This window comes from Mastomys coucha, unplaced genomic scaffold (genome assembly GCF_008632895.1).
Source record: "Mastomys coucha isolate ucsf_1 unplaced genomic scaffold, UCSF_Mcou_1 pScaffold12, whole genome shotgun sequence".
Classification (NCBI taxonomy): Eukaryota; Metazoa; Chordata; class Mammalia; order Rodentia; family Muridae; genus Mastomys; species Mastomys coucha.
The window spans coordinates 13,001,358-13,020,555 of record NW_022196894.1 but is presented as its reverse complement, the minus strand read 5'-3'; the positions used below and the strand labels follow the sequence as shown (position 1 = coordinate 13,020,555).

General features: G+C 40.3%; 1 long non-coding RNA gene across 1 annotated transcript; it reads right to left on the bottom strand.

Moving 5' to 3' along the window:
• Nucleotides 1-7,213: 7,213 nt before the first annotated feature.
• On the bottom strand, nt 7,214-7,780 carry LOC116086304. The gene is made up of 2 exons (XR_004116868.1): nt 7,476-7,780; nt 7,214-7,390 (listed from the first exon to the last, which is right to left on the bottom strand). It is a non-coding gene; the product is annotated as an uncharacterized LOC116086304 (long non-coding RNA).
• Nucleotides 7,781-19,198: the final 11,418 nt, after the last annotated feature.

Genomic DNA, 19,198 nt, shown 5'->3' with positions numbered 1-19,198 from the left:
ATTGTAATTATATAACAATATAATTATTGTAAAGGCCATGAAGTATGAGTAACTCTTAGATAAACCCACATAAGCTGTCTAGTATCTTTTTCCTGAGTACCTTTCTTTCTCTTGGTTCTTGTCACTAAAATATATAGTAAAATATACTTATAAAACTTTTCTTTTTATTACATTTATTTATTTATTTATTTATTTATTTGGGTGTCTGCCTGAATACTTGTGGTGGTTTGAATGAGAATGGTGCCTATGAGCCATTATATTTGAATGCTTGATACCCAGTTGGTGGGACTGTTTGGGAAGAATTATGAGGTCTAGCTTCATTAGAGGAGATGTGTCCCTGAGGGTGGGCTTTGAGATTTAAAAATCCCATGCCACTCCCAGTTAGATCTCTTGTGGTGGTTGTCTCAATATGTAAGCTCTCAGCTACTGCTGGAGCACCCTGCCTGTTACCTGTTGCCATGCTCCCTGCCATGCTAGTCATGAACTACCCTCAGAAATGATGAGCTCCAGTTAAATGCTTTATTTTATAAGCTTCCCTGGTCATGTCATCTCTTAGATAGAAACTAGAAAAGTAAGTAAGGCAATCCTAACATCGTAAAAAAGCACCACTATTGTATTTTCTGTGATGCTGATAACCTCACGTCGGGGAATGGCTGGTCTTTTTTCAGTTTGCCTTCTCTCTTTATAAGAATATAATCTTTTCAATTCTATAGTCTCACTAGATAAGGAAGAGCCTTCTATATCTTTCAAGGCTGGCCTGGTTAGTTTTTGTCCATTTGGTACAAGCTAGAGTCATCTGGGAATCTCTACTGAAAAAAAAAAAATGCCCCCATCAGATTAGCCTATAGTCAATTTTGTATAGCAGTTTCTTCATTAATGAGTGATGTGGGGGAGGACCTAGCCACTGTGGGGTGACAATCCTGGACAGGTCATCCTGGGAGGTGTAAAAGGTAGCTGAATATGAGTCTGAAGAGCAAGCTGTAGAAAGCACAAGGTCCCTATAGTCACAAATAAGCACTGGGGAAATGAGGGATGTTGAACATGCAGGGTTGTCTTTTCAATAGAAGAAGTGTATAACTTATTTTCTTCTAGGAAGACTGGAAATGGAGATGGTTAGTAGCCTGGTGACCTGTGCTATCTATGGGGTCAGGCCACATGTGACACCCCTAGATTCTTCTTCCCTAGACCTTTATATTGAGCATTGCTTCTCAGTTAGTAGAACTCATCTTTATTTGAGATGTCACATGTACTTCACAATGGAGCAAGCCTAGATGACCTCTGTGCTGTCCGTAGGGCACACCTGACTCCCTCAGTCATTCTCCTTAGCTGGTTATCTTGAGCATTGTTTCTCAGTCTGTAGTATTTATCTTATGGAAGAGATCATATGTACTTTGCAAGGAGTTTTGTTGTAGTCATGCCTTGAGCTGGTGGTACACACACACACACACACACACACACACACACACACACACACTGAGGCATGCCAGTAAGCAGCATTCCTCTGTTGTCTCCAAGCCTCTACCTTGAATTCCTGCCCCAGCTACCACTGATACACTATAGCGGGGAAGTGTATACCAGATAAATCTTTTCTATGCCAAGTTTATCACAGCTCTGGAAAAACAAATCATGGAAAAGGCTGGAACAGGTTTAGATTTATGTGTTCTTGCACCAAAACAATAACATAGATGTGAGACTGTGAAAGGTAGTCTGTGTTCTTGGTTGAGCAAGTCTTACTCCAGACAGGGTTTCTCTGTATAACTCTGGCTGTCCTGGAACTCACTCGGTAGACCAGGCTGGCCTCAAACTCAGAAATCTGCCTGCCTCTGCCTCCCAAGTGCTGGGATTAAAGGCATGCTCCACCACCGCCCAGCCCAGGAGAGAATTCTACAAGGGATGGAATAGTAAGCTACGCTCCCAGACATAAGACTGCTGACACCACAAGCCCTCACTCCATTATCCTGTGACTAGACAATGCCCCAAGCTCCTAGTATTCTGGCTGGACTCTACCCCCCAGTCACCTGACCAGGTATGCCCCACACTACAGTCACCTGGGAACAGAAAGGTAGCCCAACCCACTATAAAAGGAGCTGTTTGACCCCTCCCCTCTCTCTCAACCTCCTATTCTTGTCTTTACTCTCACCTCTTGTTCCCTCTCTCCCCTTCCCCCTCTCTCTACATCTCCACATGGTCATGGCCATCCTCTACTTCTCTCTCTCTCTCTCTCTCTCTCTCTCTCTCTCTCTTTCTCTCTCTCTATCTATCTCTATCTCTATCTCTATCTCTATCTCTCTTTTTTAAAATAAACATCTTAAGACCATGGACTGACTCCTTTCATATAGACTTGTACTGTTGGGGCAATGGGTTGGGCCTTCCTCTAAAGAGCCTCTTCTAAAGGACTCACACCCCACTCTATCTCCGGAACCACCAGGTGGCCTTCCCCTTCCTACCCCTTTTCTCCCTTCAGCCCGGGGCTGCCCCAGGGGCCCCCAGTTCGTTTTCAACTTTTCCGCGGTGTCCAGTGACGTCCTGTGATTTCCAGGAATTAGAACCTATCGTCCTTGTCTCCATGAGGCCCAGGGACCACCAGGATTGTCCCCCTTCCACTACCCCCGCAGACTGGGAGTGGCTCATGACAGCTAGATGCCCACCTAGGTGACGTGGAGAGTGGGACTCCCGCGTCCACCCGCCCAGAGTACGGGAGCTCTGGCAGGTTGCAGGTTTACCTACCCTCCCCACTTTATTTCCCCGCCACCTGGTGGCAGTGCCTGACACATAGATGCTATTTGTAACAATATCTTTAAGCTTTGCACTATCTTATTCAGGGTGAGGATGTCCCTAGAGATATCTGGAGGGAACAACAGGCACTAGAGTTTTAGAAAATGTCCCATGCTCCAATGACTACATGGGTTGGGCTCATGGTATCTGATCCAGGAAAAGAACTCAGCTTCAGTTATCTCAGACATGGCGGTTTAAATTAGGATGATTTCATAAGCTCATATGCTTAAATACTTGCTTTTCAGTTGGTGAAACTGTTTTGGAGGGATTGGGATGTGTGGTCTTCTTAGAAGGACTGTGTTGCTAGGGACAGGTTTGATGTTTCAAAATACTGGCACCATTTCTATGTCTCTTTCTCTGCCTTGCGGTTGTGTCTTAAAACATTAGCTATTCCTTTGCTGCACCATCACGGAGTCTATCCTACTGAAACAATAGACCACAAATAAGCTATGTCTTCTATAAGTTGTCTTGGTCATGGTGTTTTATCCTAGTAATAGACAAATAGCAAGGACACCGTGTTTATACTGACAGACTGGTGGTATTTCCCCAGGCTGTGAAAATCCCAAATCATATTCTTTCTTCTTTTAGATATATAATTAATCACTGAAAATATAGCTTGGTCTCACTACAAATTAGAAAATAAAAATTTCTGACCCGGGGTTGGGCAGCAGGTTCAGGAGGCAAGAACATTGGCTGCTCTTCTACTGGACCAAGGGTCTAGTCCAAGCACATGATGGCTTACAGCCATCTGTAACTTCAACGGCAGGCAGGAGACCTGACACAGTCTTCTGGATGGCAGATATGTAGATGGTACACAGACATACACACAGGCAAAGTGTTCATACACACAAAGTAAAAAATCAGAATGTTTAATGAGCTTTAACTTGAGGGGGCACTGCGCCAGGTGTTTCCCTTCCTGCTGTTTTGCTCATAAGATAGAAGTCTCAAGTCTACATGATAAACCTTTGCTTTTTCTCTTTATATCATGGCTCTTCATAATCTAGTTGCACCTTGATCTAGCTTAACTGAGTCACCTCTATTCACTGTAATTATTTTCATGTAAATGTAATTTTGTGTCAATTAGTATCCTAAGAAAAAACTGAGTAAAAATGTGTGACCATTTCAGATGTATACATTTGTCAAAAATGCCACTCCTCCCCATCCCTCTATTTCCTTGCTGTATGCAAATGTCTCCTCAATATGCAAATGTATCCTCAATATGCAAATGTCTCTGCTGTATGCAAATGTCTCTATTGTATGCAAATGTACCTGCTGTATGCAAAGGTCTCTAATTTTCCCCACTTCCACTTTAATCACTCATGAGTTCTGTTGTCTTCTCCAGTTCCTCCCTTAATTTTTTTTCTTCTCATGGGTACTTCTGCAGTAACTTGGCCTCTAATGACATATACTTTTACCTACAAACACATGTCTAGCAGTTAGAATCTAAGATGTATATAGGACAGAGGAAATATGGTATGTATTGTTTTGAGACTAGCCTGATGCCTAATATAATGTTCATATTTCTAATCATTTTCCTGAAATTTTCATTCTTTTAACAAGTATATAGAATTCCACTGCATTTACATATATGCACATTCTCATTATTAGTTCATCTATCGATGGATGAGCTAGGCATTAGTTACTTTTCTATTGCTGTGATAAAACACCAACCAAGACCACTTATATAAGAAAGCATTTAATTGGGCTCGGGGTTCCAGAGGGCTAGAGTCCATGGTGGCACCAGGACACCTGAGTTCACATCTCGAACTACAAGCAGGAGGCAGAGAGCATGCCAAGAATGGTATGAATCTTTTTCTCTTAGTTCAGGTTTTAGGGCTGTGAAGAAACACCACAACCATGGCATCTCTTATAAAGGGAAACATTTAATTAGGGCTAGCTTACAGTTTCAGGGGTTTAGTCCATTATCATAAGGGCGAGAAGCATGCAGACAGACATGGTGCTGGACCAGGAGTTGAGAGTTTTATAGGAGACTATCTACCACATTGGTTTACCTTGAGCATATATGATCTTGTTGTCTCCCGGTTGGGTGCTCTAGGACTGGGACGAACAATTATCTGTGGGAGCAAACAGTTAGTAAGGAAAGACACAGACACCAGGTAGAAGTGATAAGAGAGAGCTTTACTGTAATTCACTCAGTATTTATAGTTAGGCTTGGGAACCAGACCCAGAGGAATTCGACACTTGCCCATATAACATAAACAGGAGAGAATCCATAAACACCAGACCAGAAGGAGATCTTGAAAGGAAGATCCGGTAAACCTTTTAACATAAGTATGAGACTTGCTAAGTCTATGATCTAAGGAGCAGCAGTCAGGACTCCTTCACACAGCAGGTGCTCAACTCCAGCTTGCAGCCTATCGGGGCTGCTTACAGAACCAAGTCACTCCCAAGCAACAAGGTTGGGGGACGGAGTCCACATGATCTCAAACCCCTGCCTCCATAATAACACACTTCTTCCAACAAGGCACACTTACTCCAAAAAGGCTACACCTTCTAATAGTGCTACCCCCTATGGCCAAGCATGCAAAATGATGAATCTCTGAGGGTCATGCCTATTCAAACTATCACACTTTTGAAACATTGAAGCCTGCCTCCAGTAACACACCTCCAACAAGGCCACACCTCTTAATCCTTCCCAAACAACTCTGCCAACTAGGTCCTGTGGGACCATTTTTATTCGTACTATCACAGCTTATTCTATTTCCTTGCTATTGTGAAAAGAACAACAATAGACACTGGTGCCCAAGAATCTATGAAATAGCCTGTAGACTCCTTTTGGTATAAACCCAAGAGTGGTATAAGTGGATGTCTTAGGGGTTCTGCTCCTGTGATAAAGACCATGATCAAAAGCCATTTGGGGAGGAAAAGCTTTATTTTATCTTGTACACCTATCTCTGAGGGAAGCAAAAGTATGAACTCCATGAAGAAACCTGAAGACTATACATGCTGCTTACTGGCTTGCTTCTCATGTCCTGCTCCACCCCTTTTCTTATACCACAAGTACCACTTGCCCATGGGTTAAACCATTCATCACAGTGTGCTGGGCCTGCCAAGCACTCATCAATCATTAATCAAGAAAATGCCCTAAACTTGCCATGAGCAATCTTTGTTGGAGGCATTTCCTCAATTGATGTTTCTCTTCCATGACAATTCTAACTTACAAGATAATCCCAAGTCCTGTCAACCTGACAGAAAAACCAACCAGGACACTGGATCATATGGTAGTTCTGTTGTTAGTTTTTGAGGAAGCTCTACAAGTCTGCACCCCCACTTGCAGTAGATAAGGCTCTGCTTTCCCTATATCCTCCCGATCATTTGCTATCATTTCTTTTTTGATGGTATATTGGAAGCATAGCACAAAGGTCCTGTGCCCACAGATCTTCAGAGAAATGAGGAATGTTAAGCACAGAGATTGTCTTTCCAATGGGAAAGATGTTCTTACAAGCTGGGACTTGGAAATGATGAACAGCCTGGTGACCCACATTATCTGTTGAGCCAGACCATATCAAGCTTCCACAAGCAGAACTGGAGATGGCTTGTAATCTAAATGGCATCTACAGTCAGGGCCTTCCCAAGCCCTGTTGGGGACAACCAGGACCACAGATAACTAATAGTCTAAATGACCCTTACATGTATAGCTAGAGGCTCCCCCAAGCTCCCACAACCAGGACCAGAGGTGGCTAATAACCCAATAACCTCTGTGATGTCTGTATGATGAAGACCAGGCCAGAGCCGTCCCTAGGCCCTTAAGCTACACAGGTAGCCTATTTCTAGAACCCTCTTCTTGGAGGAAATGACATGGACCCTGAGTCAAGTTTTGATTTAATTATGCTTGCTTGTGTACCAGAGATTATATTACACCAGGAAATTTGTTCCCAAATTGTACTGTGTTTAAATGTGTTGGGAATCAATTTCCTGAGATCAGATTGTTTAAAAGTCTTCATCCAGGTTGATGAAGTCAATCAAACTGAGTTTCAGTCTCATATCTTTGCAGTTGGCTGCCTGGACACTTGCTGAGACCCCCCTCAGTGGTGGCCATGTGGGTTAGTTTTGTTTCAGTTTGACACTAGCCAGAATCATTTATATCTTAGTTTGTGTTTTATTACTGTGAAGAGGCACCAATGACCATGGAGACTCTTATAAAGAAAAACGTTTAATTGAGGCTAGCTTACAGTTTCAGAGCTCTACAGTTTCATGCTCATGGGAAGCGTGGCAGATGCACAAGTTATGATTCTGGAGAAGTAGCTGAGAGTTCTCTATCTTGGGGCAGCCAGCAGAAGGAGACTGTGTGCCACACTGGGTATAGCTTAAGCATAGGAGACCGCAAAGACCACCCCCACAGTGACACACTTCCTCCAACAAGGCCACACCTCCTAATAATGCCATTTCCTATGGGCCAAGCATTCACAAACAAGTCTATAGGGGCCATATTTATTCAAACCACCATAATTTGGAGCAAAAACCTCAGTTAAGAGAGTGTTCCAAACTAGCTGGTCTGTTAGTAAGCCTGTGAGGCATTTTCTTGATTGATGTTTGAGAAGGCTCAGGTGGGTGACTTTGGGCAGTGGCATCCCTCAGCTGGTGGTCCTGGGTGCTACAAGAAAATAAACAGAGAAAGCCATGAAGAAAAAGCAAGCCAGTAAACCACACTCTTCCATAGCCTCTGCCTCATTTCCTACCTCCCAAGTTTCTGTCCTGGCTTCCCTCAGTGATGTGATGGAATTATAAGTTATAAAGCAAAACCAAACAAACACAAAGAAAGGTAGTGTTGGAGTGTTGTTTATGCACCGCGTGAAGATGTGTCTCTGTCCTTCCTTGCCTGCCTAAGGCACCTTCTGATTGATTAAATAAAGAGCTGAATAGCCTAAGCTGAGCAGAAGAGGATAAGGCAGGACTTCATGCCCTGAGAGTGAGAGATGTACTCAGGTAGAAAGAGAGGAATCTCCGTCAGGACGAGAATGAAAAAGGAGTAGCCCGAGCGAGACTAAGATGGCAGGTAAAGGGCCACGTGACTGGGAAGTAGGCCAGGCCAGCAGAGTTGCCTTAGAAAACTCAGAACTGGCCCAGCTTAGTGCCTGAAGCTTTTAATAAATATACCAGATCTCTGTGTCATAAAGCCCGTATGTCTACATTTGGCATCCGGTGTCTGGCACAGAATCCAAGCTTAGACCAAAGATTCGAGGATTAAAAAATGTCCTGGGTGGAAGGAGGAAGAAAAACCGTTTCCTAAGCAACCACAGCTTCTCAGAGCAAAACCTGTAGGCGAAACGGAGCAAGCAGAGGTGAGGCCTCACAGCCAGGTGGAGCCTGAGGCGAGAGCGGACAGCGGAAGCTGCTGCTGATCACTATCTCCAAATCTGAGGATGGGACTGTGTGGTCATGGCGTGCAGGAAGCCAAGATCCTGAAGTCCTGAACACCGAGGAGCCTCTGAGCCCGTACAGTAACTAGTAATCGTTAAAAGTAAGAGTTGATATAAGCTTAGATACAGAGATGAATAAATAGTCTAGAAGCAGAAAGAGAAATAAAGTCTCCAAAGGAAGGATAGAGAAATAGAAATAACATCTTCAAAGAAAGAAGAAAAATAAATCTCCAAAGAAAGGAGAAAGAAAATAAGTAAGTAAACATGTTCTATATATGTGCTTAATAAAGTAAAGTTTCTATAGAAAGGAAAGAGGAAAAGATCTTTAAAAAGAAAGCATTTTCCATGTTAAAAACACTATAGAAGAGGGTATTTGGACCCTATATAGTTTTGTTACAATTATAAGCATACAAATCATATTTGTAATGACTATATATGTACATATATATGATCAGAATAAAGCAGACTCAAAGGAGGGAAAGACTGAAAAATCAGATGCTAGAGTGGAGGTGATAGAAAAGATATTGAAAACTGATTCAGAATAAAGGCGCGTCAGAGGAATCCAATCTAAAGCCTATATTGCCACCTTGTGACCAGATTGCAGAATGGCAGCCTATTAATTCCTAGATAAAGAAACATAGACTGAATTACGAATACAGATTCTGATTTAATGATTTAATGATGCTACCTTAGAGCAATGTCATACAATCGATTGTGCATTACATTTTGTAGAGTTTGTACAACTAAGATATGTACATATGTTAAAATATATCATACAATTGATACTAAAGATTTTAATATGTTTCTGCCTTGAGTTCTGAAAAGGCTGATTCTGAGATTGTACATTTATTAGAGGTGATGGCTATCTTAGAGATGCCCTTACAGACTGAAGGTGATGGTGCTTTAGTATATGTATCCATGTGAATACAATAACATTTTAGGCATTGTGGTATGACCCATGCTACTGGCATATCTCACAATCCTGCAGGATAATCAACTGTGGAAAGATCTAACAGGCCTTTATAGGAAATGGGGATATAAAGACACCCAGAGATAGATTAAATAGTGTTTTACTGACTTTAAACTTTGTAAATGACAATAAGAGATATAATACAGGTGCTGAAATGATTCTTAGAAAGGACTGCTGAGTTAAATCAGCCCGTGTATGTGATAACCTCAGAATGGAAGGCAGGAAATTGCATTGGGGAAGAGGTTTTGTCTTTGTCTCAATAGGAGAAGAAAATCTATGGATTCCTTCAAAATTAATAAAGATTAGATTTGATCAAGAGAATCTTGTTGGCAGACACAAAGGAAAACACCCAGAAGGACAACAAAACGGGACCTGAATTCTGATCCGTCTACTTGGGAACAGCTCTGAGATGGCTGAGACGTGAAAGTGTCTATGTGTAGCCCATAAATCTGGATGGCTACACAACCCTGAGGACTTATTATATTTCATCCTTTCAAATGGCACAGGTGATAATTTATATTACAGTTTGGTCATACAGTCCAAATGGGCTTAAAGAGAAGGAAAGATGCCTTTCCCTGCTCAAACAATGAGCTGATTTATGCACATTGCACATCTCATATATGTGTTAATGCAAAATCTATATTACTGTAAAAGTTTATATGTTTACAGAGCAAAAGGGCCAAACATCAATGAAGACAGGACAAACATCTCAGGCAATCCAGCCTCACAGACTGTCTCCACAGCTGTTTCTTCAAAAATGTGCATCCAGAACAACTGCAAAACACCTAGGTAAGATGGTCCAGCCTCATAGCTAGGTCTTCAGTTAAGCATCATGCTTTCCCATCACACAGACTGGACAGCAGATGATACAGCTAGCTTTCCTTAGCCTTGGCAAAATCCCAGTTTTCTTAGCCCCTCCCCCCAAAGAGAACATTGCTCCCCAGACAGCAGGAAACAATTTTAGAAGAGTGATCCCCCATGCCCAAGAGATAGTGTGGGTGGTTTTGGTCATTTTACAGGTGATGAATGTTGGTTACACGTTGTTAATAGTCTTGGTCAGAGTGGGAGCAATTTAAAGGAGGTTAAACCCAGGAATCTCTTCTTCTTGTTCTTTTTTCTTTCCTCTATTCTTCTTTCTCTCCTATCTAGTATAAGGAGGAAAAGGTGGAGACGGGACACAAAGAAAAAAAGGGGGATATAGGAATGATGGGGTAAAAGGAGAGATTATTGAATCTCTTTTTAGACTAGAAAGCAACAACAAACAATAATATTTTTGCATTGCTATGGAATTTTGTATATTGATACAAATTTAAGGTTAAATTTTTGTTACAACATACTGTATATATATTTCAACTCTTGCTTAAGGTATTGTACCTATTCAACTCATTAAAAATGCAATATGAAGTTCTAGTCCTTGGAAGCTGTTATTGTAGACTGTTTAGGATAATTGAGAAATGCAAGCTAATAGTCATTTAAACTTATGGTCATGATAGATACTAACTTAGTTAATTACAGTTAATTACATAAATAAGCTTTATTTACCCTCCTGTAAGTGTTTTCAAAGTTAAGCAGATAACAGATAGCTAGAAACAAGCAAAATTTGCCTATCAGCTATTCTATAGATAAATACATCAGAAATCTTCAGGATATGGCATTTAAAATGTTTTTATTAATAAAAGTCTTTCATAACAACGAGACACAACTGCTCCTGGTAGCATCCATAATCTACTTCAAAGAGGATGATGGGCATCCAAGAACCTCCATATGGAGTTTATTTCAAATATGGCAAAGCTAGTAACTGGGCAAAAGAACAGTCCTTGCTTCACCTGCAGACAGCATGCTGTCCAAACAATGGACAAGCAGGACATGGAAGAGTTGACTGCCAGACTTTGCAAGAACGAGGTAGGCAAGTTCTTCATAATTCCTGCTTCAGAGAAAAGATTGTCACGTGCTGGGCCAGAAGGCCAAAGACAGATGCTCCAACACTGCAGCGTAGCCTTGGGGGACTGTCCAGGCAGCCAGCTGTCTCTGTCACTTCTGTAGTTTTGGAAGGTCCGTACCTATATTTCCTGTTTAGTTGGGTAGTATTTATCTTTTTATGTCTCTAATGGGGTTGAAGACTAGATTGTTTTAGTGTCACAATTAAGCTTAAGTTGTTCAGGATTTAAGAAAATGATTTAAGGTCTAAAAGATATTGATAGATCAATAAATGCAAGTTATGATAGAAAGTGATCTAAGTACAAAACTTTGAACTCACCAAGATAAGATAGATAATAGAATACTTTCTCCAAGGTTGTCAAATACAAACGGACTGGGCGTTGTGAGTGTAGTTTTATGTGATAGTTCTCGTAATTGTTTTTTATTGTATATGGTTTACCAATAGAAGAGAAAGCCTTTTATCAGATTAAAAGGGAGAGATATTGGAGTGATGTTTTTGTACACTGTGTGAAGATGTGGCTTTGCCCTTCTTTGCCTGTCTAAGGCACTTTCTAATTGATTAAAATAAAAGGACTATGGCCTATAGCAAAAGATAGAATACTAAGGTGGGGCTTCTGGGCAGAGAGGGGAACTCTGGGAAGGAGACAGTCCAGTACTAGGGGGATTCGCCACTGAGACCCAGAGGAAGTTGGATGTATGAAACTGCAGAGCCATGTGATGAAACTTAGATTAGTATTAGTGGGATACTTGAGTTATGAGCTGGTTGGGAATCAGCCCAAATACAAGGCCAAAAGCTTATAAATAAATGTAGTCTCCATGTCATTGTACTGGCTGGTTTTGTGTGTCAACTTGACACAGGCTGGAGTTATCACAGAGAAGGGAGTTTCAGTTGGGGAAGTGCCTCCATGAGATCCAGCTGTGGGGCATTTTCTCAATTGCCCCTTGTGGGTGGTACCATCCCTGGGCTGGAAGTCTTGGGTTCTATAAGAGAGCAGGCTGAGTAAGCCAGGAGAAGCAAGCCAGTAAAGAACATCTCTCCATGGCCTCTGCATCATCTCCTGCTTCCTGACCTGCTTGAGTTCCAGTCCTGACTTCCTTTGGTGATGAACAGCCATGTGGAAGTAAGCCAAATAAACCCTTTCCTCCCCAACTTGCTTCTTGGTCATGATGTTGTGCAGGAATAGAAACCCTGACTAAGACAGTCATTATTTGGGAGCAAAGGCAGGCATAAAGAAGCCCACTGTTACAGAAAAGAAAAAACTTTCCTCCCTAAATTGCTTTTGGTCATGGTGTTCTATCACAGCAGCAGAAACCCCGAGACATGGTGGGATAGACTCTAAAAGTAGTTACTTTATTTTATTGTATGTGTATTAATATTTTGACTTCAAGTATATCTGTGCAATGCATTCATGCCTGGTGTCTGTGGAAGCCGTCAGAGTGTATTGGAGACTCTGGAATCGTAGTCACAGATGGTTTTAAAATGTCTCGTGGGTGCTTGTAATCAAACCTACTCCTTTGGAAGAACAGCCAGTACTCTTAACTGCTGAGTTCTGTCTCCAGCCTTTCAAAGTAGGTCTTTTTTTTCTCCATTCTTTTATTGAAAATAGATTTTTCATATAATATATTCTGATTGTAGTTTCCCCTCCCAATTTCTCCACACATTTCCCATCTTTTCTTAGAAAACAAACGAGCATCTGAAGAATAAATAATAAAATAAAATAAGGTAAAACCAAACCAAGCTAACTGTTTTACTCTGCATTTTAGTAATAATTGGGAATTGGACTTTTTCCTTTTAATTGTTGGGTCATTGGTGTCACTTTTCCATTCAGAATTGTCTGTTTAGTTCATTGACATATTTATTGATTCACAGATGTCTTGTTGCACCTCTTTAGTTTCTCCAGTTCCTTTACAGTTATTCTTTTACAATTTCACCATACCATCATGGCACCTTCATCACGGCATCCCTTACTCCTTCCCCTCCCATCCCCGCCATCCTCACTCTTAGCCTTTTCTTCTGTCAGATCTATCTTCATATATTCTTGTAGCCCACTGATTTTAATTAGTGTTGTCTGCATGAACATGCGTGGGACTATTTTCTAGTGCAAAGGCAAGTTACCACTGGCTATACTACTGATGAATAGGATACCCTCTTCTTAGTAACTGTTAACTACCGTATCACCCCAGGGAATGATAAGGGGTTTTATGACCCTGCCTCCCATTCAAGAAAGAATGTTTATAGACCTAGTCTTGTGTAGGTTGCTACTGATATTGTGAGCTAATTGGTACAGTAGTCACACCATGGATAAAAGACAACATTTTATAGCACCAATCTCCATATTCCAGCTATTTCATTTTTCTGGCCCCTCTTCTATGCTGTCCTTGGCATTTATTGTTGTCCAACTTAGGACTGAGTACCCAATATCACTTACTATCAGCATTCTGGCCTATTTTGATTCTCCATATTCAGTTTGAGCTCACTATAAAAAGATGCTTCTCTGATGAATACTAAGAGCAACATTAATACACACATATAAACATAAATATTTACATTTTGACATCATGTCAACAAGAGTACGTTTCTACTATTATAAGGTATCAATTCCTTCTGTAGAGAGGGCCACAAATCCAATGGGACCATGACTGGTTACCTCCATAATAACAATGACTATTACAACAGTGGGCACAGTGTGCTTGGCTTGGCATGTTGGTCTTGTAGTTCATAGGTTTACAACCAGTTAAGACCACTGGTGACTTTTCACCTTCGGTACCATGGAAGCTAACCAACTGATTTCTTTATATCCTACTACAAAAGTATTTGGGTCTTGGGCAATAGGGTCTTTTCATTTAGTTCTGGTGGGAAACCCAGAGCCATGGTAATAGCCTGTTTTATTTTGGGGAGGGAAGGTTTAACAAAGTCTCATTTGTCAACTGTTGTCCTAATCCTGAGTGGAGCCCTTACCTATGCTTGTATCTTGAAGTGTACCCCTCTTTTTTCTCTAGCAGGCTCAGAGCTTCACTAAAGTCTTTTATTTATTTGAACTGATTTTTGTACAAGGTGTGGGATAAGGATCTTTCTAAATGTAGATGTCCAGTTTTCCCAGCACTATTTGTTGAGACACAGTTACTTTGTGTAGCCCTATCTGTCCTAGGACTTGCTTTGTAGACCAGACTGGTCTCAAACTTAAGGATCTACCTGCCTTTGTCTCCTGAGTGCTGGGATTAAAGACATGTACCACCATGGCCCAGCACCTCAAGAATTCTTATTGCTCAGGAGTTTTTTGTTTTGTTTTGTTTTGTTTTTTTGTTTTGGGGTTTTTTTTTGGCAACATATAGCCTTTCATATATTTCATATATAATAGATTTTTCTCTGATTCTATGAAGAATGGTTCTAGAATATTGACAAGAATTGTATTGAATCTGTAAATTGCTTTTGGTCAGGTGACCATCTTTACAGTACCAATACTTCTAATCCACAAACATACTTCCATCTTCTAGTGTCTCCCTTAATTTCTTTTTCAGTGTTTTAAAGTTTGTATAATAGGATTCTTTCACTTTCTCTGTTAGGTTTTTCCAAGTATTTTATTATTTTTGAGGCAATTGTAAATGGGGTCACATTTATACTCCTTCATCATGTGTCCTTTCACATGTTTGCTATAGCAAAACATCCATTCACTTGTGTCTGCTTCAGGAAAACTTTATTTTATGTGTCTGCTTTAGCAAGACATGCTTTTACTTGTGTGTCCCTGCAAAACATCATTTGACATAACTGACTTTCTAAAGAAACTAGAAATTTCCACTTCAGACATAGTGGAATAAAACTAGAAATCATAGTGAAAGACCCCCGGAGCTTGGGAGACCCTCACTCAAGTCTCAGGATGACACGATCACCCAATAAGTCACGAGAGACTGATCTTGCTGCAATCACACGAGGTTTATTCAGGCCAGATCTGGGGTCGAACACGTAGCCTATCAGGCCAGTGGAGTTCGACTCAGACTACAAGGAGTAAGGGGTATTTAAAGGGAAAAAATCACAAACTAGGGGGGTGGTGAGGGGGTTACCAAGGGAACATAACAAAAAACAGTGGAAAATTTCAGAGGGACCCAACCCCTGATTGAGTCAGGGTCATAAGGAAAACATCCTATACACTCATTATTCACAAGAATGTGGTCTGGTCAATGCTATTCACTTTATGGCTGACCATTCCCTAGAACCACCCAAATGGCTCATATCCTGCTTTTTGTTCTTGGACCTAACTAGGGGGGCCTTTGTGGCCAGCAGATTTCTGAAACTGGTTAGTCTACATTCTTGGCTCGTTACAGAGGTTTTCCATGCCCTTTTAGGTAAAGGTTATACATTATACATTCTCACCAATACATTTCTACTAAATGCTCCTTTTTTTCTTAATTCTAAAATTCTCCAACCTTACATTAGCAAGATTAACCTGAGAAACACAAATACTTGAAGACTGTTTTAGGGTTACAATTGCTGTGATGAACCACACCACAAAACAAAGCAAGTTGTGGGTGAAAGGGTTTATTGGGCTTACACTTTCACATTGTAGTCCATCACTGAAGGAAGCTAGGACATAAACTCAAACAGGAAAAGAACCTGGAGGTAGGAGCTGATGCAGAGGCCATGGGGTGCTGCTTACTGGCTTGCTTCCCATGGCTTGCTCAACCTGCTTTCTTACAGAACCCATGAGCCAAGGGATAGCATCTACCCACAAAGGGCCTTGCCATCAATCACTAATTAAGAAAAATCCCTACTGGCTGGCCTACAGCCCGAATTTATTGAGGCATTCTCTCAATCAATGTTTCCTTCTCTCAGATGACTATAGTTTGTGTCAACCTAACATTAATCTAACCAGCACAGAGAGTGAACAATACTTTTTTGAATGAGTAATGATTCACTGAAGAACTCAGAGGGAATTAAACTCTTGAATAAAATGAACTTTGACACAGCCAAGGAACTCCATAAAGGAAGTTCATAGCTCTAAGTGCTCACATTAAAAAGTTGATAGGTTTTCCCAAAGAACACAATCTAGCCTGGTTTTGTGTTGTCTCTTTTGGTGGTTTGAATAGGAATATCCCCATAAACTCATGTGCTTGAATACTTGGCCATAGGGAGTGGCACTGTTAGGAGGTACAGCCTTGTTAGAAAAAGTATGTAACTGTGGAGGCAGAACTTTGAGGTTAGATGTACTCAAGCTACACCCAGTGTGAAGGAAACGATGCAGCCTCTTTCTGTTGCCTTCAGATCAAAATGTAGAACTCTCAGCTCTTTCTCTACCGCCATGTCTTCCCCAAAGATGTTTCCCACCATGATGATAATGTGTAATCTCCCCCAGCCTTGCTCTGCCACAAAGCAGCTAGCCTACCGAGGGTGAGATAAAGGAAGCCCTTTTGTTCTGCCACTTCTCTGCCTCTTTTGAAGTTCCTGCTAGCAGCCACCACCTGCTGAGTTGCTGAGTACCATTGCCTGGAGAATTTCTGCTAGCAACTGGATGCTAATGGCTGGGTGGATTCCTGATTTACAGCAGAAATAGTTTCATTTCATATAAAAGGCCGATTTATCTAAGTAAAGTTGGACCTTGATCAGGATCTTTGACTCTATCTCATTATTTCTTTTGCCATCAGATTCCCCTATTTTCCCAGGCCCCTGCCTCTCTTCCAGAGACCCAGTTCATGTAGCTGCTAGGGGCTACCACAATAATGGACTAAATCTCTGAAACTGTAAGCTAGCCTCAATTAAATGTCTTCCTTTATAACAGATGCCAGGGTTGTGATATTCCTTTACATCAATAAAATCCTAACTAAGACATATCTGTGTCTCGGCCTCCAAAAGTTCTTTTAGGTTATCTCTTGGATCTTTGCCTTCTATTGTTGTTCTACATTCTGCCAAAATGCTTCATCTATCCATATTGCCCCATTGATTACCTCTTCTATTTACTTTCCCTTCTTTTACTTTTTCTATCTACCCACTAGTCTTACTCTGCTTTCCACTGATACCTGGAGTAATAACTCAGTGTAGGACATATCATCAGAGTTCCTTTATGTAACAATAGGATGGAAACTTAAAGAATGTTTGTTTTCATATCTGATTATATCTATATGTTCATAGCAGACTCACTATAGTGATTATTTTGTAGTTGTTATTCTGTTTTCAGTGGAGTATTGGAAACTGAACATGAATGGGCCCAGAATTTCATTCTATTATAAAAAGTGAAAGCTGAGCCATATTTCAATCTATTTCTTCTTGAGTAGTGCAAACACTTCCACTGAAAGAGTATGGGTTGTTTAAAAAAACAAACAAAAAACAAAATAAAAAACAATCTCTTACCAATATGAATAAAGAAAAAAGTCAAACTATCTCCATTTACAGATGACATGATAGTAGTATACACTAGAGCTCAAATTCTGTCAGAAAACTAGAAACAGTAAGAAACTTCAGAAATCTGGTAGGATATAGAATGAAATTGTACAAATCAATAGCAATTCTATACACATACAATCAACATATGAAGAAAGGGATCATGGACACATTCCCATTCACAATAGCTTCAAAGAAAATAAAATATCTAGAAATAAACCTAATCAATGAAGGAATATCCTCCATAATGAAAAGCATAAACCCTAAAGAAAGAGATCAAGAAAGGCACTAGAAAATGGAAAGACATCCTATAATCATGGATTCATAAAATTAACATTGCAGAAAGGATCATTCTACAAAAAACTATTTACAGATTCAGTGTAATTTCTAGCAAAATCCCCGTCTCAATTTTCATGGAAATAGAAATAGAAAAAAACTATCCCAAAGGAGGTACAAGAAGCATACAAAATACCAAATAGACAGGACCAGAAAAGAAATTCTCTATGAAACATAATAATCAAAACACTAAACGTACAAAAGAAAGGATACTAAAAGCTATAGGGGGGACTAACACCTGACTTCTCAAAAATTCTGAAAGTCAGAACGGCCAGGACAGATGTTTTACAACCTCTGAGAGACCACAGATGCCAGCCTAGATTATTATACCCAGCAAAACTTTCAAACACAACAGACAGAGAAAGTAAAACATGCCATGAGAGAACTAAACTTAAGGCATATCTGCCTACCACTCCAGATCCATGGGAGACACTAGAAGGGAAACTTCAGTCTGGAGAGGTTATGTATACCCAAGAAGACAAAAGGAGTAAGTAATCTTAGAGCAGTAAATCAAGGGGGGACCTATATTACAAAAACAAAATAACAGGAATAAATAAATACTACTCACTGATAATTCTTGGTATTAATGGTCCTAATTTCCCAGTAAAAAAGATACAGAGTAATAGATTGGATTAGAAAAGAGGATCTGTCTTCCTGCTGCATCCACAAAATATACCTCAAGATTAAAGATAGACATCACCTTGGGATAAAAGAATAGAGAAAGAAAGGTATTCTAAGCAAAAGGACCCAAGAAGCAAGCAGATGCAGCCATTTTAAATATCTGGCAAAATAAACTTCAAACCAAAAGTATTCCGGGGACAGGAAAGGGCACTTGCCAAAGAAAGAATCCACCCAGAGGATATTGCAATTCCACACATTTGTGTACCAAATAAAAGGACAACCAAGTTCATAAAAGAAACACTAATATAAAATCTCTTATTGATCGTGAGACAGTGATAGTGGTGATTTCAATGGCCCACTGTTGTCAATAGACAGGTCATCCAGACAAAAATAAACAGAAAGGCTGTAGATAAATAATGTCATAGATCAAATGAATCTAGTAGACATCTACAAAACATTTCACACATACACAAAAGGATACACTTTCTTCTCAGAAGGTCATGGAAATGTCTCCAAAATTGAACACATCAAAGAAAAATTTCAACAGATACTAGAAAATTGAAACAACATACTGCATCCTGTCTGAGCATGGATTAAAGCTAGATATCACCAACAACAGAAAGCTTACAAACTCACTACCGAATGAAAAATGAGTCAACATGGAAATCAAGAAGGAAATTCAAACCTTTTTAGATCTGAATGAAAATGAAAATACAACACACCTAACTTAAGAGACACATGAAGACAGTTCTAAGAGGCAATTCATATGATTAAGTTCCTACATCAAAATATTTGAGAGAACTCAGA